Genomic DNA, 26,427 nt, shown 5'->3' on the forward strand with positions numbered 1-26,427 from the left:
GCTGTGAGGCAGCAGCTCTACCCGCTGCGCCGCCCCCGGTGTGGGGCAGCTGACCGCGACCGGGGGTCCCGGGTACAGGGCAGGGGGTGGGGGGGGAGGGGAGCTGGGGACGGGGTTACTTGTGGAAGCGGGTGAGGGCTGAGGGAGGGAGGGAGGGGGTGGGAGCCGCCATCTTCTGCTGCTTCTGCGCCTTCACCTTCTGCTCCACGCTCCTCCGCACCCAGTCCTGTGGGCAGAGCGACCCGTTAGACGGTAACCCCAGACCCCAGACCCCCGGGGGAGGGGTACACGGTGACCGCCCTCCCCTCACCCCATCCCCAACATAACCCACTCGCTCACCCTCCCTCCCCTCATCCTGTCACCAACATACCCCACTCACTTCACCCCGCTCACCCTACCTCCCCTCACATCCCCCTCCCCTTTCCGCCCTCGCCCCCTCACCCTCCACTCCCCCTCCGAATCCCCCTGCTTCCCCTCACTCATCCTCCCTCCCCCTCACCCTCTCTTTCCCCTCACCCACTCCGTACCCCTCACCCCTCCCGCTTTGCCCCACCGACTCACTCACCCCTCTCTCCTCCTCATCCTCTCTCTCCTCTCGCCCTTCATCCCCTCTCCCTCACCCACACCCTTCCCTCACCCTCCAGCCCCACCACTCCCCATCTCTCTGTCTCTCTCCCTCTTCCTCCTCATCCCCTCTCCCCTCTCCCTCTCTCCTCCCTCACCCTCACCCCTCCCGCCCTCCCTACCACCACTCCCTCCCTCCCTCCCCCTCCATCACTCACTCCCCCTCACCCTCTCCCACCCCCCGCATGCCCTCTCTCCGTCACCCTCTCCGCTCCCCATCCCCTCTCTCCATCCCTCCCTCCCTCACCTTCTCCCCCTCCCCATCCCTCCCCACCTCCCTCCCTCCTCCTCCCTCACTCTCTCCTCCCCCTCACACTCTCCCCTCCCCCTTAACCTCTCCTCCCTCCCTCCTTTCATTGACTGATGCACTAGGACACCCAGATCTCGTTGAACTCCCCCCCTCCTCCTAACTTGTGTGGTTATCCACTTTGGTGGTAAGAATAGGAAGGCAGATTATTATCTGAATGGTGTTAAGTTAAGTTAGGAAAAGGGGACGTACAAAGAGATCTGGGTGTCCTAGTGCGTCAGTCACTGAAAGGAATCATGCTGGTACAGCAGGCAGTGAAGTAAACCAATGGAATGTTGGCCTTCATAAAAAGAGGAGTTGAGTATAGGAGCAAAGAGGTCCTTCTGCATTTGGACAGGGCCCTAGTGAGACCGCACATGGAGTACTGTGTGCAGTTTTGGTCTCCAAATTCGAGGTAGGATATTCTTGTTATTAAGGGCGTGCATCGTAGGTTTACTAGGTTAATTCCCGGAATGGCGGGACTGTCGTATGTTGAAAGACTGAAGCCGCTAGGCTTATATATACTGGAATTTAGAAGGATGAGAGGGGATTTTATCGAAACGTATAAGATTATTAAGGGGTTGGACACGTTAGAGGCAGGAAACATGTTCCCAATGTTGGGGGAGTCCAGAACAAGGGGCCACAGTTTAAGAATAAGGGGTAGGCCATTTAGAACTGAGATGAGGAAAAGCTTTTTCAGTCAGAGAGTTGTAAATCTCTCGAATGCACGTAAACTGGGGGAACGCTAATCCAAATTCTCCAAATATTCTGCCTGGTCCGTGGAATTACCCCATCGCTTTGTGTCATTTATTTGTAAAGCAGCATCTGCAGTTCCTCGTGTGCTCCTGTTGATCAACGTCAGGCTGGGCTGCGAGTGGGGGGGGGGGAGTCTGGCTCACTGTGCTGCTCTCCGGGGCTGGAGGGGTTAACAGCCTCTTGCTGGTGTGTAATCAGTGGCAGATTGCCAGTGGCCCTTCACCCTGAATACACTCGCAGCAAAACAACGTTATTCAGCACATAATCAATTCCCCGCGCACTGCAGGGCGTGTCGTTGACACCTGCGGTTCTGTGCGAGTCCGCCGCTCCCTGAAGGAGGAAGGGATTTGAACCAGGAAATTCTCGGAATTAAAAATGGCTTCTAAACACCAGATCCAGAGTTTAACTGAAGACGCGATTTGTCCCATTTGCCTGGATTTCTTCACCGATCCGGTTACACTGGAGTGCGGGCACAACTTCTGCCGCTCCTGTATCACACAGAGTTGGGACGGGGAGGGGAGAAACTCCTGCCCGGTATGTAGAGAGGAGATTGCAGACCGCGCCCTCAAAGTAAATCGGGCCTTGGCGAATATCGCTGAGACAGCTCGAGCACTGAGCCTGAACACGGGAGGGAAGAAAAGGAAACTTCACTGCGAGGAACATCAGGAAGAACTGAAGCTGTTTTGTGAAACCGACAAGAAACTGGTCTGTGTGAATTGCGTAGCTGCACGGGAACACAAGTCTCACAGTTTCATGCCGATTAAAGAAGCAGTTGAAAGCTACAAGGTAAAAGCAAACAGAATGTGATCAGCTGATGAATTTTCCTTTCTGTCATTTTGCGGACCAGGCTCCCTCGGCGACTGTTCGGTTCACCCAGCCTCCCACCCAAACCAGCCCTTCCCCAGGTACTTGCCCCAGCCACCGCTGGAGATGAAACACCTGTCCCTGTACCTCCCCCCTCACTTCCATGCAGGGACTCCAGCAGTCCTTCCAGGTGAGACAGCCCGCGGCTCTCTGCTGATACGCTCCACGACCCGATGAGTTCTCCAGCAGTTTGTGTCTTTTTGTAAACTTTCATGTGCAGTTCCGTGCCTGCAATTCATTGGTTCCGTCTGGTCTAATTCTTTCACTCACTGAATCTGAATCTCAATCCCAGGAGCAGATTAAAACTTCCTTGGAGATTCTCACAAAAAATAAATCAGCGGTGGAGGAAATGGAGCAGCAACAGAAAGAGAAGATTTCTGGAGTCCGGGTAAGGTTTCCAGTTTCCCTTCTCTGATCTTGTGCTATTGTCTTAGATTCCAGGCTCGATAATATTGACCTTCACCTTTCATTTGACAGGAGCAGTCACAGAACTGGTTGGCCTACATCACATCGGTATTTGCTGAACTGCGCCAGATTCTCAATGAGAAAGAGCGGCTCTTTCTCAGGGATCTCCGGGAAGAAGAGGAGAGCGTTCTAAATCCAATGGAGAATAATCTACGAGCGATTCAAGAGGAGATAAACTCTATTCAAAAGAAACTCTTAAAGCTACAGGAGCGGATGAACCAAACGGACAGTTTGATATTTCTGAAGGTCAGGGGTTACAGTTTCACTTTGATTCAATGTAAGGCTGTGAAAGACGACTCGACTTATCTCTAAAATAAGTACGCAAAACACATGACTCTGTTAAATCTTTTTACTGAAACACCAAGGTGGGAGAAGGCTCCCCTGCAACCTCTTCCTCGCGCGGTTCAGACTCGCCAGCCGCCTGCCACTTTTGCGGGTTGGAAGAGTCTGTGTACCACGCGTACATGCAGTGTGTGAGGTTGCAGCCCCTGTTCCAATATCTAAAGGGGCTGCTCCTTGCTTTTTGTCTGCATTTTTCACCCACCATCCTCATCTTTGGACACCCTGTGCGTAGGGGAGAGGGTAGGGCCGAAGATGTCCTTGTTGGGTTGCTCCTGGGCCTGACCAAGCTGGACATCCGCGACTCACGGCGCCAGGCGGAAGAGGGCTCTGCCCGAGCCAGCTGCCTGCCCCTTTTCCGGGGTTACGTCCGTGCCAGGGTGGTGTTGGAGAGGGGCTACGCGCTGTCCACGGTCACCCTGGAGGATTTCCGGGACCGCTGGGCACCGCGGGGGATTGGATGTATCCTGGATGGGGATTGTAATATAATTGTATAATAGTTTCAATAGGTATATTTGTTTGTATAATATTCTGGTGGTGGGTTCTGTTTTGGTTTTATTGTATTGTATATATTATTTTAATATTTGAATAAATATTTTTGAATTAAAAAAGGTGGGAGAAGGCACAGAGACCTTAGTGCACTGTTGTTCGCTCAAGCACCTGCTTCTGCCCTCTCAAAGAACATACAGATTACAGTCACTATTTATACAGTAGAAAACAGCACAAAGCACATGCAGTAATTTTCCATGATTATATAGCATAAAGCAGTCTCAGTAGATACATAGTAGAGTTCCCATAATAGAGTTCATTTAGTCAATAGTCAATAGTCGTTTATTTGTCACATACACATAAATGTGTAGTGAAATGAAACATTACCCGCAGTTGAACAATAAGACCAATAGATTAATCAATAAAAATGCAATAACACATACAATCACAACTAACACCAAACAAAAACAAACATCCATCACAGTGAGTCTCCTCCAGTCCCTCCTCACTGTGATGGAAGGCCAGAATGTCTTTTTCTCTTCCCTGCCGTCTTGTCCCGCGGTCAGGCTGTTGGAGTTGCCACGTCGGGGCGGTCGGGGCTCCTTTAATTGTGTTAATTCACGACTGGAACCAGAGGAGGTTGAATCGCCCCATCAGTCCGGTATTAAATACATAATACTGCACTGATGGGGCGCCGCGCCAGCATTCAGTGCTGGGATCTGTCGGAAAATTGTAACAATTTGGCTGATATTCCTGCTGTCACGATGTGGACGCTCACTGTAAATTAATTGATCTTTCTGATGTTTTATATTTCAGGAGGAAACTCGTCAGAAGAGGAGGTGAGACTCTCTGCACTGTTTTGGTAATTAACTCAAAAATCGTAGATGCGGGTCTTATAACCAGGTGTGTGATTCATGCAGGATAAGTGATGATTCGAAGGTGCTTTCAGTAGCAGACGGTGCCCTGGACGTTGGAAAGTTCGATCACCCATTTTTGTTGAACACGGTGTTCAGCGAGGTGCCCGATGGCATTAAGAGAGGTAAAAACTTTTTTTTAAACCGTTATAGTTCTTTAAGTATTAATTACCTGTTCAGTGTATATTTAATACTGGACTGGGCTCTTCAACTGCCTCTGGTTCCAGGCATGAATTACTTCCTTTGTCCAACAGGGATTACTTCCTTTGTCCTCACTACACGGGTCCTTTTGAGAATGGCAGGCAGTGCCTAGTGGGGTGCCACAAGGCTCGGTGCTGGGAGCCCTGTTATTTACAATATATATCAACGATTTACACGAAGGAATTAAATGTAACATGTCCAAGTTTGCGGATGACACAAAGCGGGATGGCAGTGTGAGCTGCGAGGAGGATGCTACGAGGCTGCAGGGTGACTTGGATTGATTGGGTGAGAGGGCAGATGAATGGCAGATGCAGTATAATGTGGATAAATGTGAGGTTGACACTTTGGTGTCAATAACAATAAGGCAGATTATTATTTGAATGGTGTCAGATTGGCTGGAATTGGCAAGCACGAAGGGCCGAGTGGCCTAACCCTGCACTGATTTTCTATGTTTCTATATTTCTATGTTTCACTGATACCCTCTTGCGTTTAATGTCCGTATAACATGCCTTGGAATTATCTTCAAATCCGACTCGCCAAGTATTCTTCATTGTGTGGGATGGAACTACAGATGCTGGTATAAACCGAAGATAGACAAAAAATGCTGGAGTGACCAGTTGGACCGGCAGCATCTCTAGAGAGAAAGGATGGGTGATATTTCGGGTCGAGACCCTCCTTCAGATTGAGAGTCAGGGGAGAGGGAAACGATACATATGGATTTGAAAACGAGAGATCAAAGGGGACGACGATCAAGCAAAATGTAGAGTAGATCATTGTTACCTTGGAATAGATGACAGCGAGGTATATAGTGAACAATTTAATCAGAACAGTCAAACTGGTCGGATAGCGAGGATGGGGGAGGATGAGAGAGAGAGAGAGAGAGAGAGGGAGAGAGAGAGAGACCAAGGGTTACTTGAATTTATTCATACCGCTGGAGATGTCAGTTCCCTGAACACAACCACAGTACAAACAATAGACAATAGGTGCAGGAGGAGGCCATTCGGTCCTTCGAGCCAGCACCGCCATTCAATGTGATCATGGCTGATCATTCGCAATCAGTACCCCGTTCCTGCCTTCTCCCCATACCCCCTGACTCCGCTATCCTTAAGAGCCTATCCAGCTCTTTATTGCATGCATTCATAGAATTGGCCTCCACTGCCTTCTGAGGCAGAGAATTCCACAGATTCCCAACTCTGACTGAAAAAGTTTTTCCTCATCTCACTTCTAAATGGCCCACCTTTTATTTTTAAACTGTGGCCCCTTGTTCTGGACTCCCCCAACATTGGGAACATGTTTCCTGCCTCTAACGGTCCAACCCCTTAATAATCTTACACGTTTCGATAAGATCTCCTCTCATCCTTCTAAATTCCAATGTATACAAGCCTAGTCGCTCCAGTAAACCTACGCTGCATGCCCTCAATAGCAAGAATATCCTTTCTCAAATTTGGAGACCAAAACTACACATAGTACTCCAGATGCGGTCTCACTAGGGCCCTGTACAACTGCAGAAGGACCTCTTTGCTCCAATACTCAACTCCTCTTGTTATGAAGGCCAATATTCCATTGGCTTTCTTCACTGCCTGCTGTACCTGCATGCTTCCTTTCAGTGACTGATGCACTAGGACACCCAGATCTCGTTGTACGTTCCCTGTTCCTAGCTTGACACCATTCAGATAATATAAGAAAATAACTGCAGATGCTGGTACAAATAAAGGTATTTATTCACAAAGTGCTGGAGTAACTCAGCACGTCGGGCAGCATCTCGTGAGAGAAGGAATGGGTGATGTTTCGGGTCGATACCCATCAGTCTGAAGAAGGGTCTAGACCCGAAACGTCACCCACCATTCATATAATACTCTGCCTTCCTATTCTTACCACCAAAGTGGATAACCTCACACTTATCCACATTAAACTGCATCTGCCATGCATCCGCCCACTCACACAACCTGTCCAAGTCACCCTGCAACCTCATAGCTTTGTATCATCTGCAAATTTGCTAATGGTACTTTTAATCCCTTCATCCAAGTCATTAATGTATATTGTAAATAGCTGCAGTCCCAGCACCGAGCCTTGCTGTACCCCACTAGTTACTGCCTGCCATTCTGAAAGGGACCCATTTATCCCCACTCTTTGCTTTCTATCTATCAACCAATTTTCTATCCATGTCAGTACCCTACCTCCAATACCATGTGCTCTAATTTTACCCACTAATCTCCTATGTGGAACCTTGTCAAAGGCTTTCTGAAAGTCAGGATACAACATCCACCGGCTCTCCCCTGTCAATTTTCCTAGTTACATGCTCAAAAAATTCCAGAAGATTAGTCAAGCATGATTGATCCATGCTGACTCGGAACGATCCTGTTACTACTATCCAAATGCTCCGCAATTTCGTCTTTTATAATTGACTCCAGCATCTTCCCCACTGCTGATGTCAGACTAACTGGTCTATAATTTCCTGTTTTTTCTCCTCCTCGTTTCTTAAAATGTGGGACAACATTCGCTACCCTCCAATCCACAGGAACTTATCCTGAAGCTATAGAACATTGGAAAATGATCACCAATGCGTTTACAATTTCTAGCGCTACCGCCTTAAGTACTCTGGGATGCAGACCATCAGGCCTTAGGGATTTATCACCCTTCAGTCCCATCAGTCTACACAACACCATTTCCTGCCTAATGCGGATTTCCTCCAGTTCCTCTGTCACCCAAGGATCTCTGGCCACTAGAACATCTGGGAGATTGCTTGTATCTTCCTAAGTGAAGACAGATCCAAAGTACCGTTTCAACTCGTCTGCCATTTTCTTGTTCCCCATAATAAATTCCCCTACTTCTGTCTTCAAGGGACCCACGGCTCCTTATCACAGTCATAATAAAACTTTATTAGCCAAGTATGTTTTGCAACATACGAGGAACTTCATTTGCCATACAGTCATAACAGTAAAAAGCAACAGGACACACAAAATACATTTTAACGTAAACATCCACCACAGTGACCCCTCCACATTCCTCACTGTGATGGAAGGTGAAAACAGTTCAATCTTTCCCTTCTTTGTCCTCCAGCGGTCGGGGGCTCGAACCTTCTGTGACCAGATGTGTCCATGGTCCCAGATCCCACATTTTAAGGCAGAGATAGCTGGATTCTGGGTTAGTACAGGTGTCAGAGGTTCTAGGGAGAAGGCAGGAGAAAGGGGTTAGGAGCGAGAGATAGATCAGCCACGATTGAATGGTGGAGTAGACTTGATGGGCCGAATGGCCTCATTCGAATACTTTCATTTATGACATTATGACCTGATAACTGTGCAAATTCACCTGATAACCCAGCCCTTCAGACCTGATGAAGTTGTTGTAAACCCTTTTGCACCCACTCCAATTGACTAACAAACCCACCCTTCCCTTTGTCTCACCCTCCACTCAAAAAACACAGGAGCAGGTCATCTGGCCCCTCGTGTCTGCCCCCTTTCACTGTGATCATGACGACCCCACCACGCACCTCTACCTCCTCTTTAACAACCTCAAATTACCACTCACCTCTATATCCTCCTGCTCCGATCTGCCTCCATATCTGAATAGCCTGCTTCATTCCCCCATCCCCACCACAATCTGGCAATCCTCCTCACTCTCCGCACTCGTCCTCCCCGTCCACCCTCCCCCACCTCACGAAATATATCCCCGGATAAAATCTCCGGGGGAGATGTCTGTTGTCCACCCGATGTGGTTGTGGGTGAAACCCCGGGCAGGGTTTCAGTTGTCCGCCCGCCTGTGCCTGAGGCCGAGCGGCCTCTCCCCCGGTCCCGGGGCCGCGCTGCCCGAGTCTCCCCCCGACCCCCGGGGACTCTCTGATTCTCTGCTTCTCCCCCCAGTCTCCGTCACCCTGGATGTGGAAACAGCGCATGCGCAGCTCGAGGTGTCTGATGATCGGAAGAGGGTGAGATGGACCGGGACCCGGAGGAGTCGCCCTGACACCGGGAAGAGGTTAACAGACAGGCGGTGTGTGCTGGGATCGGAGGGATTCACATCGGGGAGACATTACTGGGAGGTGGAGGTGGAGGGGAGTCAGTGGTGGAGTCTGGGAGTCGCCGCAGAGTCTGTGGAGAGGAAGGGACGGGTCACACTGACCCCGGAGAGTGGAGTCTGGAGGATCAGGCGGCGGGGTGACGAGTTTGTTGCAGTCACCTCCCCTCCATCCCGTCTCCCCGCCCGTCCCATCCCCGGGAGGGTGGGAGTTTATCTCAGTTACGAGTCCGGGACAGTTTCATTTTACGACGCGGACACCAAGTCCCATCTCCACACCTTCACTGGGAATAAATTCACGGAGAAACTTTATCCTTTCTTCGGGCCTTCTTGGCGTAAAGACCAGTGGCTGAGAATCTGCTCCGGTTCCGCTCCGGGTGTGTAAAAGGGTCGGGTCCCGGGACCGGCGTCAGGAGCGGGGCTCAGGGGCTGTGGGGCAGAAACCCGGTGGACAACAGGTCGGCGCTGAACGGCTCCCATTTAATCCCCAAATTCCGCGTCGTAAAAACCCCCAGTGAGCGCGGAAATAAAACCAGGCGGAATGTAAATGTGGGAAGAGAGAAATAAACAGCAAGTGGAATCAGAGCTGTCGATCCGTTCATTTTAACGCGTTAACCGCGTCCGGCAACGGAACAGACATTACTTTTGTGAAAATATTTTTTAAATGTAATGGGATTGGACCCTTCTGGTCAAAAGTCGTTACGGTATTATTAACTCCGTTCAATGAATAGTTCAATGTAATAGATACAGTTCATGTTACTTCAGTGATTTGGAAAATATACACAACCATTGACACACACGACAAGCTAATTGAAAGATCGCGTTTATTTGAATGATGTGCATTGTTGCTTCCAATACTGTAATTGAAATAAACTCAAAATTACTTGGACTGTACAGATTGCTTTTGAATTCTTTTGAAATCTACTGAACGGGGAGACAGCACTTTAGTTTGCTTTTGTTTAGATTGGAGATACAGTGCGGAAACTGGCCCCTCAGCCCACCGAGTCCGCACCGCCCAGCGATCCCCGCACATTAACACTACCCTACACACACCCTCTCTCTCCCCCTCTCTCTCTCTCTCTCCCCCTCTCTCTTCCCCCCCCCTCTCTCTCTCCCCCTCTCTCTCCCCCTCTCTCTCCCCCCCTCTCTCTCCCCCCCCTCTCTCTCCCCCCCTCTCTCTCCCCCCCTCTCTCTCTCTCTCTCTCTCTCTCTCTCTCTGTCTCTCTCTCTCTCTTTCTCTCTCGTATTTGATCCATTCCACCATCGAGGGTAGGGGCGGATATTCAGTTCACGGTGTGGTTCCCTTCGACCACCCGGCCATCAGCCTCTGTCTTGCACGCCTTGATCAACTGGTCATGATTATTGGGGATGTAGAGCTCAAAGCAGTTCTGTGCGGTCGAGAGAGAGAGGGAGCGAGAGGGAGTGGGAAAGAGAGAGAGAGGGAGAGATTGAATGTTGACGCATTTTTGAGTTGTACAGGGCCCTGGTGAGACCACACCTGGAGTACTGTGTGCAGTTTTGGTCTAGTTTGAGGAAGGACGTCCTTGCTATTGAGGCAGTGCAGCGTAGGTTCACCAGGTTAATCCCCGGGATGGCGGGACTGTCGTACGAGGAAAGATTGGAAAGGCTGGACTTGTATTCACTGGAGTTTAGCAGGATGAGAGGGGATCTTATAGAGACGTGTAAAATTATAAAAGGACTGGACAAGCTAGATGCAGGAAACATGTTCCCAATGTTGGGCGAGCCCAGAACCAGGGGCCACACAGTCTAAGAATAAAGGGGAGGCCGTTTAAAGCTGAGGTGAGGAGGAACGTTTGCAGTTGTAAATGTGTGGGATTCTCTGCCAGAGGGCAGTGGAGTCCGATTCACTGGATGGGTTTAAGAGAGAGTTAGATAGAGCTCTAGGGGCCAGTGGAATCAAGGGATATGGGGAGAAGGAAGGCACGGGTTATTGATTGTCAATGATCAGCCGCGATCACAATGAATGGCGGTGCGTACAGGCTCGAAGGGCCGAGTGGCCTCCTCCTGCACCTGTTGTCTGTTTCTGTCTTAAAATAGACGCAACAGAACTGGAGTAACTCAGCGAGTCAGGCCACAGAGAGAGATGGAGAGAGGGGGAGAGAGAGAGAGAGGGGGGAGAAAAAGATGGGGGGAGAGAGGGGGAGAGAGGGGATAAGAGAGAGAGAGAGATTGAGGGGGAGAAAGAGATGGGGAGAGATAGAGGGAGTGGGAGAGAGGGAGAGAGAGAGAGGGGTTAGAGAGAGGGAATGGGAGGCGGCAGAGAGAGGGAGAGAAAGAGATAGAGAATGAGAGGGAGTGGGTGAGAGAGGGAGAGGGGGTAGAGAGAGGGGGAGAAAGAGGAAAAGAGAGACAGAGGGAGAGGGGGAGAGAGAGAGGGAGTGGGAGAGGGTGGGAGAAAGAGATAGGGAGAGAGAGAGAGGGGGAGGGGGAGAGAAAGATGGGGCGAGAAATAGATAGAGAGAGAGGGAGTGGGGGAGAGTGGGAGGGAGAGCAAGAGAGAGAGGGGAGGGAGGTTGACTGTGTCTGACAGACTGTTCTAGTAGGGACTGGAAGGGTGGAAGGGCCTCCCCCTCACCCCCTCCCCCCTTCAAGACTCCTGAGGACTTACAGACTAACCAAGGCCCAGGCTCTGAACTGGGCCTAGTTTTGAGGCTTCAAAGAACGTTAAAACAGGCCTAGGCTTGAACGCGGCCTAGTTTCAAAGCTCCCGAGGACGTGCGGACTAATCGAGGCCCAGTTTGCTATCTGGTCCTAGTTTTGAGGCTCCAAAGTACTTTAAACAAGGCCTAGGCTTGAACGCGGCCTTGTTTCAAGGCTCCCGAGGACTTATGGACTAACCGAGGCCCAGGCTCTTTACCGGGCCTAGTTTTCCAGGCTCCACAGGGCCTAGGAACTCCGTGAAGGCCCAAGGGCCAGGCGGCCTTGCTGGAGAATCACCAACAACAGATAAACAGACTGATCCTACAGCTAATTATTCGCTCCACATGCAGGATGTGAAAACAAACCGATAAATAAACTAATAACTCAGCGAGAAATTGTTTCACTCAAACTAACCTTGTCGTACGCTGGTGGAATGTTGGCCTTCATAACGAGAGGAGTTGAGTTGAGGAGCAAAGAGGTCCTTCTGCAGTTGTACAGGGCCCTAGTGAGTCCCTAGTGAGATCGCACCTGGAGTACTGTGTGCAGTTTTGGTTTCCTAATTTGAGGAAGGACGTCCTTGCTATTGAGGCAGTGCAGCGTAGGTTCACCAGTTTAATCCCTGGGATGGCGGGACTGTCATACGAGTAAAGATTGGAAAGACTGGGCTTGTATTCACTGGAGTTTAGAAGGATGAGAGGGGGATCTTATAGAGTCGTGTAAAATTATAAAAAGGACTGGACAAGCTAGATGCAGGAAACATGTTCCCAATGTTGGATGAGTCCAGAATCAGGGGCCACAGTCTAAGAATAAAGGGGAGGCCATTTAAAACTGAGGTGAGGAGAAACATTTCCAGTTGTGAATGTGTGGGATTCTCTGCCACAGAGGGCAGTGGAGGCCGATTCACTGGATGGATTTAAGAGAGAGTTAGATAGAGCTCTAGGGGCTAGTGGAATCAAGGGATATGGGGAGAAGGCAGGCACGGGTTACTGATTGTGGACGATCAGCCGCGATCACAATGAATGGCGGTGCGTACAGGCTCGAAGGGCCGAGTGGCCTCCTCCTGCACCTGTTGTCTGTTTCTGTCTTAAGATAGACGCAACAGAACTGGAGTAACTCAGTGAGTCAGGCCACAGAGAGAGATGGAGAGAGGGGGAGAGAGAGAGAGAGAGAGGGGGGAGAGAAAAAGATGGGGGGCGAGAGGGGATAAGAGAGAGAGAGAGATTGAGGGGGAGAAAGAGATGGGGAGAGATAGAGGGAGTGGGAGAGAGGGAGAGAGAGAGAGGGGTTAGAGAGAGGGAATGGGAGGCAGCAGAGAGAGGGAGAGAAAGAGATAGAGAATGAGAGGGAGTGGGTGAGAGGGAGAGGGGGTAGAGAGAGGGGGAGAAAGAGGAAAAGAGAGACAGAGGGAGAGGGGGAGAGAGAGAGGGAGTGGGAGAGGGTGGGAGAAAGAGATAGGGAGAGAGAGAGGGGGAGGGGGAGAGAAAGATGGGGCGAGAAATAGATAGAGAGAGAGGGAGTGGGGGAGAGTGGGAGGGAGAGCAAGAGAGAGAGGGGAGGGAGGTTGACTGTGTCTGACAGACTGTTCTAGTAGGGACTGGAAGGGTGGAAGGGCCCTTCTGGGGGTGTGTGCTGGGATCGGAGGGATTCACATCGGGGAGACATTACTGGGAGGTGGAGGTGGCGGGGAGTGAGCGCTGGAGTCTGGGAGTCGCCGCAGAGTCTGTGGAGAGGAAGGGACCGGTCACACTGACCCCGGAGACTGGAGTCTGGAGCATCAGGCGGCGGGATGACGGGTTTCATGCAGTCACCTCCCCTCCATCCCGTCTCCCCGCCCGTCCCATCCCCGGGAGGGTGGGAGTTTATCTCAGTTACGAGTCCGGGACAGTTTCATTTTACGACGCGGACACCAAGTCCCATCTCCACACCTTCACTGGGAATAAATTCACGGAGAAACTTTATCCTTTCTTCGGGATTGGGGATGGAAACTGGCTGAAAATCTGCTCCGGTTCCGCTCCGGGTGTGTAAAAGGGTCGGGTCCCGGGACCGGCGTCAGGAGCGGGGCTCAGGGGCTGTGGGGCAGAAACCCGGTGGACAACAGGTCGGCGCTGAACGGCTCCCATTTAATCCCCAAATTCCGCGTCGTAAAAACCCCCAGTGACCGCGGAAATAAAACCAGGGGGAATGTAAATGTGGGAAGAGAGAAATAAACAGCAAGTGGAATCAGAGCTGTCGATCCGTTCATTTTAACGCGTTAACCGCGTCCGGCAACGGAACAGAAATTACTTTTGTGAAAATATTTTTTAAATGTAATGGGATTGGACCCTTCTCGTCAAAAGTCGTTACGGTATTATTAACTCCGTTCAATGACTAGTTCAATGTAATAGATACAGTTCATGTTACTTCAGTGATTTGGAAAATGTACACACCCATTGACACACACGACAAGCTAATTGAAAGATCGCGTTTATTTGAATGATGTGCATTGTTGCTTCCAATACTGTAATTGAAATAAACACAAAATTACTTGGACTGTACAGATTGCTTTTGAATTCTTTTGAAATCTACTGAACGGGGAGACAGCAGTTTAGTTTGCTTTTGTTTAGATTGGAGATACAGCGCGTAAACAGGCCCCTCGGCCCACCGAGTCCGCACCGCCCAGCGATCCCCGCACATTAACACTACCCTACACACATTAGGGACAATTTGCACTTATACCAAGTCAATTGACCTACAAACATATACCTCTTTGGAGTGTGAGAGGAAACCACAGAACACGCAGCTCACGGGGAGAACGTACAAACTCTGTACAGACAGCACCCGTAGTCCTGATGGAACCCAGATCTCTGGCGCTGTGAGGCAGCAACTCTACCGGTACCACCCCTTAATCTTTTGAACTGTGTTTTTGAGTTGTCCTTTCTACAAATTGGCGACTGCATTTCCTACACCTTCAACAGTGGCAGGTTTTCAGTGACAGGGAGGTGGTGGTTCAGGGGGACCCGTGAACCACTTACCCAGTGGTTGACCGCAGGGGAACCACCTCTGTTGGCGCCGCAGGTGCATTTGTCCCATTTCTTTAAAATGGTCGTCATGATGGAGACCCTCGGGTCCTCTGGCCGGCGCCCTTCTTCCCAGACGAAAGCTGACATCGATGGTGAAATCCACCAGCTCCTACTGCGCGCCTGCACAAAGTTTGGCCGTCTGAGGAGAAGAGTGTTTGATGAGCGGATCTCCAAAGCTCCACAAATCTCGGTGAACGCTGCCCTGGGCATGAGAAGCACAGGTTAGGACCCCGACTGGAGAATCTGGTCTATTTCCCTTCACCAAACACAAGGAATGAATCTGAAGGCTTCGGGGAGGTGCAGGAGATATTTGCTGGAAAGGTTTTGGAGATTACGGGGATCAGGTTCAGGATAAGACCGGAGAAGAGTGTTTGCTTCTCCGGGGAACATAGATAGGGGCTGTCGGGAGATTTGACAGAGGGGTCCAATTTCGGATCCGGAGCAATGGGGGCCAATGATCTTCCCATCTGTGGCGGTCAGTGGGAGGAGCAAAGACCACACCGATTTCAACAGAGACGCAACCAGGTGGCCAGGTGGCGAGTAAAGTTGGGCCGAAGGGCCTGTTTCCACGCTGCATCACTCCATGACCCTGTGACTCCAACAAGGGGAATATGATGGAAAATGACCTGCACTGGCGTTGGAATTTTAACAAATTCGATCCCAGGTTTTCGATGCGGAATGTTCACCGCCCCCCACTGTCACTCGTGAACGGACAAACCTAAATACTCTGGCACAAAGGTTAATGGATCCTATAACACAATTTATCAAGCGATGCGCCGCGTCTCCAAATATAGATTGGCCTGAAAACTGGCGCACGAGAGACGGGTGTACTGTTGTGGATTAAAATAAGTCCGGAGAGAGGTCTCCGTCCATCCTGATCCCGGGCTGGGAACGGAGATGCGGGCGGCGGGTTCCACTGCCCAACGCCTTCTCAGTTACACCCGAGGCCTCGTTAGCACCGGGCATCGACCATTTATCATCGAGTCCAAGTGCACGGACGCAGGTCTTTCGGCCCAACTTGCTCGTATCGACCAATATGCCCCATCTACACTCGTCCCAGCAGCTCGCGTCTGGCCCATTTCGCTCTAAACCTTTCCCATCCCTGTACCTGCTCAAATGCCTTTTAAACATGGTTGTAATGGTAGTTTCTATACCATCTCGAAATTCCACTTCGCTGGCCATTACTTTTCGGGGATGAAATGTGGTTATAGCTTACACACACGTCGCACCCTGATATGACAAAACCAATCTTCCAAACTTCTTTTCTTCATTAATTGGATTTATTAAAGTAACACAAATCATAGAGTAATTCATCAGTTTCCGTACTTTATCAACTGTTTCTTCTTTAAACAATATCTATAAATTCTTGCAGTTATTACCGTATGGTTCTTACAAATATAGCTGGTGCGAGCGCATGGTACGAGCGCATGGTAAAGAACTGTATGCTCACCATCCTCCGAGTCTAAACTGACCCACAACCTCTGTCAACACACTAGCCTCCTCCCATCGAGACACTCCCAATTACGCATTAAGTCACACCCACAAGCAGGCAAAAAAGACATAAACTAGAAATATTAAAACATAGTCATAACACAATGACAATAACTGAATTAAGCATAGATGGCTCCTACATACCGGCCCCTAATTGTTCTGCGTATATAACGAAGCAATTACTAATAGATATCAAAGCAGCTATAAAAGCTTACTGTTCATCCAATAACAAAACAATACGCATTACATATACATCAGCGTACAAATTTCTTTCGCAATTCTTCAATCTTCTCCTTCACCTTCCAGAAGCAGGCATATCTTGGTTATTGGTCTAACCAAAATATTGTCCTTAGTTTGAAGTCGTACCGTAGGCACAAAACCTTTAACGTCCGGCATAATCTCCAGTATCCTGCCCATCAACAAAGAACCTCGTGGTGCAGTAGAATCAACCACCAAAACGATATCACCTGGAATAAAATTTCTTCTCACTCTCAACCATCGTTGACGTTCCTGAATTAAAGGTAAATATTCTCGTGTCCACCGTTTCCAAAAAAGGTCCGCCATATACTGCACCTGCCTCCATCTGCGTCTAACATACAAATCGTCCTTTGCAAAGAGCCCAGATGGTAGCACTGGCCTAGTTTTCAATAAAAGAATATGATTTGGAGTAAGTGCTTCCAATTCGTTCGGGTCATCAGAACTCTTGGTGATAGGTCGGTCATTCAAAATTGCCTCAATTTCGCAAAACAAGGTTTGCAATCCTTCTTCATCCATAGTCTGTTGTTTAAGAATCGAACGCAGCACATTTCGGATCATATGAACCAATCGTTCCCAAACACCACCTTGGTGGGATCCCGCTGGGGGATTAAAGTACCATCGTATGCCATGCCGAAGCATATCATTCTGGATCTTGTTCTGATTCAAGCCTTTAAGCGCTTCTCTCAACTCCCTTTCCGCTCCAACAAAATTTGTACCATTATCAGATCTTATTGATAGAACCTGACCTCGTCGACAAATAAATCTTCGCAGTGCGTGAATACAGGAATCTGTGTCCAGTGTACATGCCATCTCAAGATGCAGCGCTCTACCTGCCATGCAAGTGAAGATCACACCATTCCTTTTCACCAGACATCGTCCTCTCTTAACCTCGATAGGACCAAAATAATCAACTCCTACCTCAGTAAATGGAGGATTATCAGGTCGAATCCTTTCCAGAGGCAAGTCTGCCATCTTTTGTTCACCAAATCTTCCTCGCTGACGCTGGCACGCAACACAATTCTTTATAACCTTTCTTGCAGCGGAGTTACCTTTGACAATCCAATATTTCCTACGAAGTCTCGACAACATGTGATTTCTTCCTCCATGTCCGATCTGTTGTAACAGCAATGTTGAAATATAAAAGTCCTTTGAGAGAATAATAGGATGCTTAGCTTCTTCAGGCATCGATAGTTTACTTAGGTGACCCCCTACTCAGAATTCCTTTATCCAGCATCGGGTCAAGCCTGTATAAGTGACTACTTCTTTTAACACCATGCTCACCAGCTTATAATGCTGATAGCTCATCCTTATATTCTTGTCTTTGACAAAAACAAATAATTGCATTTTCTGCATTGAAAAGATCATCTGAACATAAGCACTGTCCCCGGTATGATACCTTAAAAACTTGCATCTCTTTGTCCACCTTGACTTTCAACTTGTCAGGATCTGTTCCCAAACTACTCACAGCAGTCCGAATCTCCCTTCTCTTACGAGACCACTGCAAAAGCATTGTTCTTAATTTAAGAAACCAAGCCACCACAGTCTTCAATCTATTCTATGATGAAAAGTAAGTAATTAGATAGTTTGTGGAATCTAGCGGATCCTTACTAATGACATTCACTAGTCATTCAAGTTTATTTGTCACATACACATACACGATGTGCAGTGAAATGAAAGTGGCAATGCCTGCGGGTTGTGCACAAAAAAGATTTACAGTTACATAGCATATAAATAAAATTAATAAGTTACTATAGTGTAGACAAAAATTTAGTCTCTGGAGTTATAAAAGTTGACAGTCCTGATGGCCTGTGGGAAGAAACTCCGTCTCATCCTCTCCGTTTTCACAGCGTGACAGCGGAGGCATTTGCCTGACCATAGCATCTGGAACAGTCCGTTACTGGGGTGGTAGGGGTCCCCCATAATGTTGCTTGCTCTGGATCTGCACCTCCTGATGTATAGGTCTTGCAGGGGGACGAGTGTAGTTCCCATGGTGCGTTCTGCTGAACGCACTACTCTCTGCAGGGCCATCCTGTCCTGGGCAGAGCTGTTCCCAAACCAGACTGTAAAGTTGCCGGACAGGATGCTCTCTACAGCCCCAGAGTAGAAGCAATGAAGAATCCTTAGAGACACTCTGAATTTCCTCAGCTGTCTAAGATGGCAAAGGCGCTGCTTTGCCTTACCCACCAGTGCGGCAATGTGCGTTGCCCATGTCAGGTCCTCTGTGATGCGGACTCCCAAGTATTTAAAACTGCTCACCCTATCCACAGTAGACCCATTTATCTCCAGTGGCATGTACGTCCTTGGATGTTTAGCCCTTCTAAAGTCCACAATCAGATCCTTCGTTATAGTGACATTCAAGAGGAGGCTATTGACCTGACACCAGAGTGCCAGATCAGCCACCTCCTCCCGGTAGGCCTTCCCATCATTGTCGGAGATCCGGCCCACCACCACAGTGTCATCAGCGAACTTGATGATGGAGGTTGAGCTGAACCTGGCCCCACAGTCATGTGTGAACAGGGAGTACAGTAGGGGGCTAAGGTCGCATCCCTGGGGGGATCCTATGTTCAGGGTGAGGGAGCTAGATGTGTGTTCCCCCATCCTGACCACTTGGGGCCTGGCAGTGAGAAAGTCCAGGAACCAGGCACACAGAGGGCTGCTAAGACCCAGTTCCAGTAGCTTCTCAACCAGTCTGCTGGGGACTATTGTGTTGAATGCTGAACTAAAGTCAATGAACAGCATCCTCACATAGGCCCCCTGGTTGTCCAGATGAGAGAGAGCGGTGTGCAGAATGGAAGAGGTTCCTTTGGAGCCAATGGAAGAGGTTTTATTGAATTATATATTTAAAGTTATTGACAATTTTAAGTTCAAAACCATCTCCTGGGGAGGGAGGGGGAGGCGGGAGGATAAGGGGGGGTGAGGGGATGGAGTGGAGGGGTGGGGAAGGGGGGAGGGGGAAGATAAGAGGGGTTAAGGGGATGGAGTGGTGGGGAAAGGGGGGAGGGGAGGATAAGGGGGGTTGAGGGGATGGAGCTGGGGGGAGGGGGAGGGGGGTGAGAGGGAGGGAGGGAGGAGGAGGGAGAGCGTTGCCACTTTCATTTCACTGCACATCTTGTTTTTGTATGTGACAAATAGACTTGACTTGACTTGATAAGGGGGGTTGAGGGGATGGAGCAGGAGGGGGGGTGGGGAGGGAGAGAGGAGGGTGAGAGGGAGGGAGGGGGAGGGGGAGGAGGGAGGATAAGGGGGGTTGAGGGGATGGAGTGGGGGGTAGGGGGAGGAGAGGGTGCTTCACCAATGCAGGAGAGGTTTGGCCCCAACTTGGTCTAGTAAAATGTCACATTGTCCATTGTGTCACTGGCGTTCCCCTTGAAGTGGCGCCCAGGGCAGGTGCCACACCTGCAGTACCTGCCAGACCCTAGACATGCCACTGACCAATGTGCAGCACAGAACGCCTGGGGTGGGAGATGAGCTGGGTGAGGGAATCACAAAATGCTGCAGTAACTCAGCAGGTCAGGCAGCATCTCAGGAGAGAGGGAATGGGCGACGTTTCGGGTCGAGACCCTTCTTCAGACTGATGTCAGGGGGGCGGGACAAAGGAAAGATATAGGTGGAGACAGGAAGACAGACGGAGATCTGGGAAGGAGGAGGGGAAGAGAGGGACAGAGGAACTATCTAAAGTTGGAGAAGTCAATGTTCATACCACTGGGCTGCAAGCTGCCCAGGCGAAATATGAGGTGCTGTTCCTCCAATTTGCGGTGGGCCTCACTACGGCACTGGAGGAGGCCCATGACAGAAAGGTCAGACTGGGAGTGGGAGGGGGAGTTGAAGTGCTCAGCCACCGGGAGATCAGCTTGGTCAATGCGGACCGAGCGCAGGTGTTCAGCGAAGCGATCTTTGAGCCTGCGCTTGGTTCCGCCGATGTAAATAACATTCCAACACACCTTCCTGGGTAAACACTGCCGCTTTGTTATCTGATGCGCCGCTCCCGCCTCTCTCTGCTCAAGAGTCAAGGTTATACATTAGTACCGCCCATGTTAGTCACTCCATACTTCATCGGTCTGAAGAAGGGCCTGGACCCGAAACGTTCCCTCTCTCCTGACCCGCTGAGTTACTCCAGCTTTTTGTGATAACTCAATTTTAAAATGTATATTCGGAGTGTGGATCATCGGTAGTGAATGAGAGAGACTGTGGTATCAGTTCTCGCCACCGTTACTGGTGAGTTTAGCCTTGTCTCCCCTCCCGACTCCTAACCCTCCTGCCCCATCGCTCCTACCCTCACTCCCCTCCCCGCACCTCACCCCTCCCCTCCCTACACCCGACCCCCAACCCCCACTGCGTGCACCTCACCCCCACCCCCTCCCCTCCCCTCCCCTCCCTGCACCTCACCCCCTCCTCTTCTACGCCTCCTTTTCACAAACCATAAAATGTCAGGCGGAGACGGCACAGAGCAGCAGAGGATTGGTGCAGCCGTTGGGTCAGCGACTCAATACCCTGGTTCGATCCTGACTACGGGTGTTCGCTCTCGCCCTCTCCCTGTCGCCTTCTCCATCTCGCCCATCTCCCTCTCGCCCCTCTGCACCTCTCTCTCTCCCTCTCGCCCTCTCCTTCTCGCCTTCTCCTGGAATTAATTCCCGGAATGGAGGGACTGTCGTACGTTGAAAGACTGGAGCGACTAGGCTTGTTTATACTGGGAGTTAGAAGGATGAGAGGAGACCTTATCGAAACGTATAAGATTATTAAGGGGTTGGACACGTTAGAGGCAGGAAACATGTTCCCAATGTTGGGGGAGTCCAGAACCAGGGCCCACAGTTTAAGAATAAGGGGTCGGCCATTTAGAACGGAGATGAGGAAAAACTTTTTCAGTCAGAGAGTTGTGAATCTGTGGAATTCTCTGCCTCAGAAGGCAGTGGAGGCAAATTCTCAGAATGCATTCAAGAGAGAGCTGGATAGAGCTCTTAAGGATAGCGGAGTCAGGCGGTATGAGGAGAAGGCAGGAACGGGGTACTGATTGAGAATGATCAGCCATGATCACATTGAATGGCGGTGCTGGATCGAAGGGCCGAATGGCCTCCTCCTGCACCTATTGTCTATTGTCCCTTGTGTCACTGGCGCTCCCCTTGAAGTGGCGCCCAGGGCAGGTGCCACACCTGCAGTACCTGCCAGACCCTAGACATGCCACTGCCCAAGGTACAGCACAGAACGCCTGGGGTGGGAAATGAGCTGGGTGCGGGAAACACAAAATGCTGGAGTAACTCAGCAGTCAGGAGGCATCTGTGGAGAACATGGATAGGTGACGTTTCACAGAGTGCAGGAGTAACTCAGCAGGTCAGGCAGCATCTCAGGGTGACGTTTCGTGTCGAGACCCTTTTCAGACTGATCAATGAGAGCCAGTTTAAACTAGGACCGCCACACCTTCCTGGGTAAACACTGCGTCTTTGATATCTGTGCGCCGCTCCCGCCTCTCTCTGCTCAAGAGTCAAAGGTATACATTAGTACCGTCCATGTTAGTCACTCCCCCCCCAACCCCTCCCCTCTCCTCAAGAGTCAAAGGTATACATCTTTAGTACCGCCCATGTTAGTCACTCCATACTTCATCAGTCTGAAGAAGGGTCTGGACCCGAAACGTTCCTTCTCTGCTAGATGCTGCCTGACCCGCTGAGTTACTCCAGCATTTTGTGATAACTCCATATTACAATGTATATTCGGAGTGTGGATCCTCGGTAGTGAATTAGAGAGACTGTGGTATCAGCTCTCGCCACCGTTACTGATGAGTTTACCCTTGTCTCCCCTCCCGACTCCTAACCCTCCTGCCCCATCGCTCCTACCCCCACCCCCCCCTCCCCTCCCCTCCCCGCACCTCACCCCTCCACTCCCTACACCTCACCCCCTCCCTGCACTTCACCCCTCCCTGCACCCCACCCCTCCCTTCCCCTCCATGCACCTCACCCCCTCCTCTTCTACGCGTCCTTGTCACAAACCATAAAATGTCAGGCGGAGACGGCACAGAGCAGCAGAGGATTGGTGCAGCCGTCGGGTCAGCGACTCAATACCCTGGTTCGATCCTGACTACGGGTGTTCGCCCTCTCCCTCACGCCCCTCTCCTCTCGCCCTCTCCACCCCTCTCCCTCTCGCCCTCTCCCTCTCGCCCACTCCCTCTCGCCCTCACCCTCTCGCCCCTCCCCCCTCTCTCTCTCCCTCTCTCCCTCTCCTTCTCGCCTTCTCCCGGAATTAATGCCCGGAATGGCGGGACTATCATATGTTGAAAGACTGGAGCGACTGGCTTGTATACACTGGAATTTAGAAGGATGAGAGGAGATCTTATCGAAACGTATAAGATTATTAAGGGGTTGGACACGTTAGAGGCAGGAAACATGTTCCCAATGTTGGGGGAGTCCAGAACAAGGGGCCACAGTTTAAGAATAAGGGGTAGGCCATTTAGAACGGAGATGAGGAAAAACCTTTTCATTCAGAGAGTTATAAATCTGTGGAATTCTCTGCCTCAGAAGGCAGTGGAGGTCAATTCTCTGAATGCATTCAAGAGAGAGCTGGATAGAGCTCTTAATGATAGCGGAGTCAGGGGGTATGGGGAGAAGGCAGGAACGGGGTACTGATTGAGAATGATCAGCCATGATCACATTGAATGGCGGTACTGACTCGAGGGGCCGAATGGCCTCCTCCTGCACCTCTTGTCCCTCTCTCCCCCACCCATGTCCCACCAGCTTCTCACCTTTACCCAACAAACAGCTAACAACGAGCCTGTTTCCTTTATCATCGTTACTTTTTTTGCACATCTTTCATTCATTGATCTTTATCTCTCCACATCACCGTCTATAATCTCTCGTTTCCCTTGTCCCCAACCAGTCTGAGGAAGGGTCTCGACCCGAAACGTGACCCATTCCTTCCCTCCACAGATGCTGCCTGACCCGCTGAGTTACTCCAGCACTCTGTGAAACGTCACCTATCCATGTTCTCCACAGATGCTGCCTGACCTGCTGAGTTACTCCAGCACTCTGTGAAAGGTCACCTATCCATGTTCTCCACAGATGCTGCTTGACCCGCTGAGTTACTCCTGCACTCTGTGTGTAACTTAGGTTCCAACTTGCTGGGCGGCGCGGCGCGGCGGTAGAGTTGCTGCCTCGCGGGAAGATAAGGTGGGGGGGTTGATGGGATGGAGTGGAGGGGATGAGGTGGTGGGGAAAGGGGGGAGTGGGAGGATAAGGGGGTTGAGGGGATGAAGCTTGGGGGGAGGGGGGTTTGGAGGGAAGGAGGGGGAGGAGGAAGTGGGAGGATAAGGGGGATGGAGGGGATGGACTGGGGTTGAGGGGATGGACTGGGGTAGCGGGAATGGGGGAGGAGAGGGTGCTGCACCAATGTAGGAGAGGTTTGGCCCCAACTTGGTTTAGTAAAATGGCAAATTGTCCCTTAAGAGCTCTTAAGGATAGCGGAGTCAGGGGGTATGGGGAGAAGGCAGGAACGGGTACTGATTGAGAATGATCAGCCATGATCACATTGAATGGCGGTGCGTACAGGCTCGAAGGGCCGAATGGCCTCCTCCTGCACCTATTGTCTATTGTCCCTTGTGTCACTGGCGCTCCCCTTAAACTGGCGCCCAGGGCAGGTGCCACACCTGCAGTACCTGCCAGACCCTAGACATGCCACTGCCCAAGGTGCAGCACAGAACGCCTGGGGTGGGAGATGAGCTGGGTGCGGGGATCACAAAATGCTGGAGTAACTCAGCGGGTCAGGCAGTATCTCAGGGTGACGTTTCGGGTCGAGACCCTTTTCAGACTGATCAATGAGAGCCGGTTTAATCTAGGACCGCCACACCTTCCTGGGTAAACACTGCCTCTTTGATAACTGTGCGCCGCTCCCGCCTCTCTCTGCTCAAGAGTCAAAGGTATACATTAGTACCGTCCATGTTAGTCACTCCCCCCCCCCAACCCCTCCCCTCTCCTCAAGAGTTAAAGGTATACACCTTTAGTACCGCCCATGTTAGTCACTCCATACTTCATCAGTCTGAAGAAGGGTCTGGACCCGAAACGTTCCTTCTCTGCGAGATGCTGCCTGACCCGCTGAGTTACTCCAGCATTTTGTGATAACTCCATATTACAATGTATATTCGGAGTGGGGTTCCTCGGTAGTGAATGAGAGAGACTGTGGTATCAGTTCTCGCCACCGTTACTGGTGAGTTTAGCCTTGTCTGCCCTCCCGACACCTAACCCTCCTGCCCCATCGCTCCTACCCCCACCCCCCTCCCCGCACCTCACCCCCACCCCCTCTCGCATCTCACCCCCTCCCTGCACCTCACCCCTCCTCTTCTACGCCTCCTTGTCACAAACCATAAAATGTCAGGCGGAGACGGCACAGAGCAGCAGAAGATTAGTTCAGCCGTCGGGTCGGCGACTCAGTACCCTTGTTCGATCCTGACTACGCGTGACTGGCTTGTATACACTGGAATTTAGAAGGATGAGAGGAGATTTTATCGAAACGTATAAGATTATTAAGGGGTTGGACTCGTTAGAGGCAGGAAACATGTTCCCAATGTTGGGGGAGTCCAGAACAAAGGGCCACAGTTTAAGAATAAGGGGTAGGACATTTCGAAATGAGATGAGGAAAAACTTTTTCAGTCAGAGTGTTGTGAATCTGTGGAATTCTCTGCCTCAGAAGGCAGTGGAGGCCAATTCACTGAATGCATTCAAGAGAGAGCTGGATAGAGCTCTTAAGGATAGCGGAGTCATGGGGTATGGGGGGAACGAGGGTCGAACCAGGGTACTGAGTCGCAGACCCGACGGCTGAACTAATCTTCTGCTGCTCTGTGCCGTCTCCGCCTGACATTTTATGGTTTTATGGTGTAAATGTGGGTAGACGCAATAGGTAGCAAGGTGAAAATTAAAAGTGGCAGGCAGACAAATCCAGGGCAAAAGTCAAAAAGGGCCACTTTTCAACATAATTGTATAAGGGGTAAGAGAGTTGTAAAAACAAGCCTGAAGGCTTTGTGTCTCAATGCAAGGAGTATACGTAATAAGGTGGATGAATTAAATGTGGAGATAGTTATTAATGATTATGATATAGTTGGGATTACGGAGACATGGCTCCAGGGTGACCAAGGCTGGGAGCTCAACATCCAGGGATATTCTATATTCAGGCGGGATAGACAGAAAGGAAAAGGAGGTGGGGTAGCGTTGCTGGTTAGAGAGGAGATTAAAGCAGTGGAAAGGAAGGACATTAGCTTGGAGGATGTGGAATTGATATGGGTAGAGCTGCGAAACACTAAGGGGCAGAAAACGCTAGTGGGAGTTGTGTACAGGCCACCTAACAGCAGTAGTGAGGTTGGGGATGGCATCAAACAGGAAATTAGAAATGCATGCACTAAAGGTGCAGCAGTTATAATGGGTGACTTCAATCTACATATAGATTGGGTTAACCAAACTGGCAGGGGTGCTGAGGAAGAGGATTTCTTGGAATGTTTGCGAGGTGGTTTTCTAAACCAACATGTCGAGGAACCAACGAGAGAGCAGGCCATTCTAGACTGGGTATTGAGTAATGAGGAAGGGTTAGTTAGCAGTCTTGTTGTGCGAGGCCCCTTGGGCAAGAGTGACCATAATATGGTGGAGTTCTTCATTAGGATGGAGAGTGACAAAGTCAATTCAGAAACTAGTGTTCTGAACTTAAAGAAAGGTAACTTTGAGGGTATGAGACATGAATTGTCCAAGATAGACTGGCAATTTATACTTAAAGGGTTGACGGTGGACATGCAATGGAAGGCATTTAAAGATTGCATGGACGAACTACAACAATTGTTCATCCCAGTTTGGCAAAAGAACAAACCAGGAAAGGTAGTGCATCCGTGGCTAACAAGGGAAATCAAGGATAGTATTAAAACAAAAGATGAAGCATATAAATTAGCCAGGAAAAGTATCATACCGGAGGACTGGGAGAAATTCAGAGTCCAGCAGAGGAGGACAAAGGGCTTAATTAGGAAAGGGAAAATAGATTATGAGAGAAAACT

The 26,427-nt window shown here is 50.2% G+C and overlaps 1 protein-coding gene and 1 pseudogene across 1 annotated transcript in view; one reads left to right on the forward strand and one right to left on the reverse strand.

Moving 5' to 3' along the window:
* The window catches only part of LOC144602510 (uncharacterized), a 376,398-nt gene that overhangs the window by 316,780 nt on the left and 33,191 nt on the right, over positions 1-26,427 (reverse strand). The gene's annotated exons all lie outside the window — the stretch shown is intronic.
* On the forward strand, positions 2,042-13,797 carry LOC144602645 (nuclear factor 7, brain-like; annotated as a pseudogene).

The sequence above is a fragment of the Rhinoraja longicauda genome, chromosome 19 (assembly GCF_053455715.1).
Source record: "Rhinoraja longicauda isolate Sanriku21f chromosome 19, sRhiLon1.1, whole genome shotgun sequence".
Lineage (NCBI taxonomy): Eukaryota > Metazoa > Chordata > Chondrichthyes > Rajiformes > Arhynchobatidae > Rhinoraja > Rhinoraja longicauda.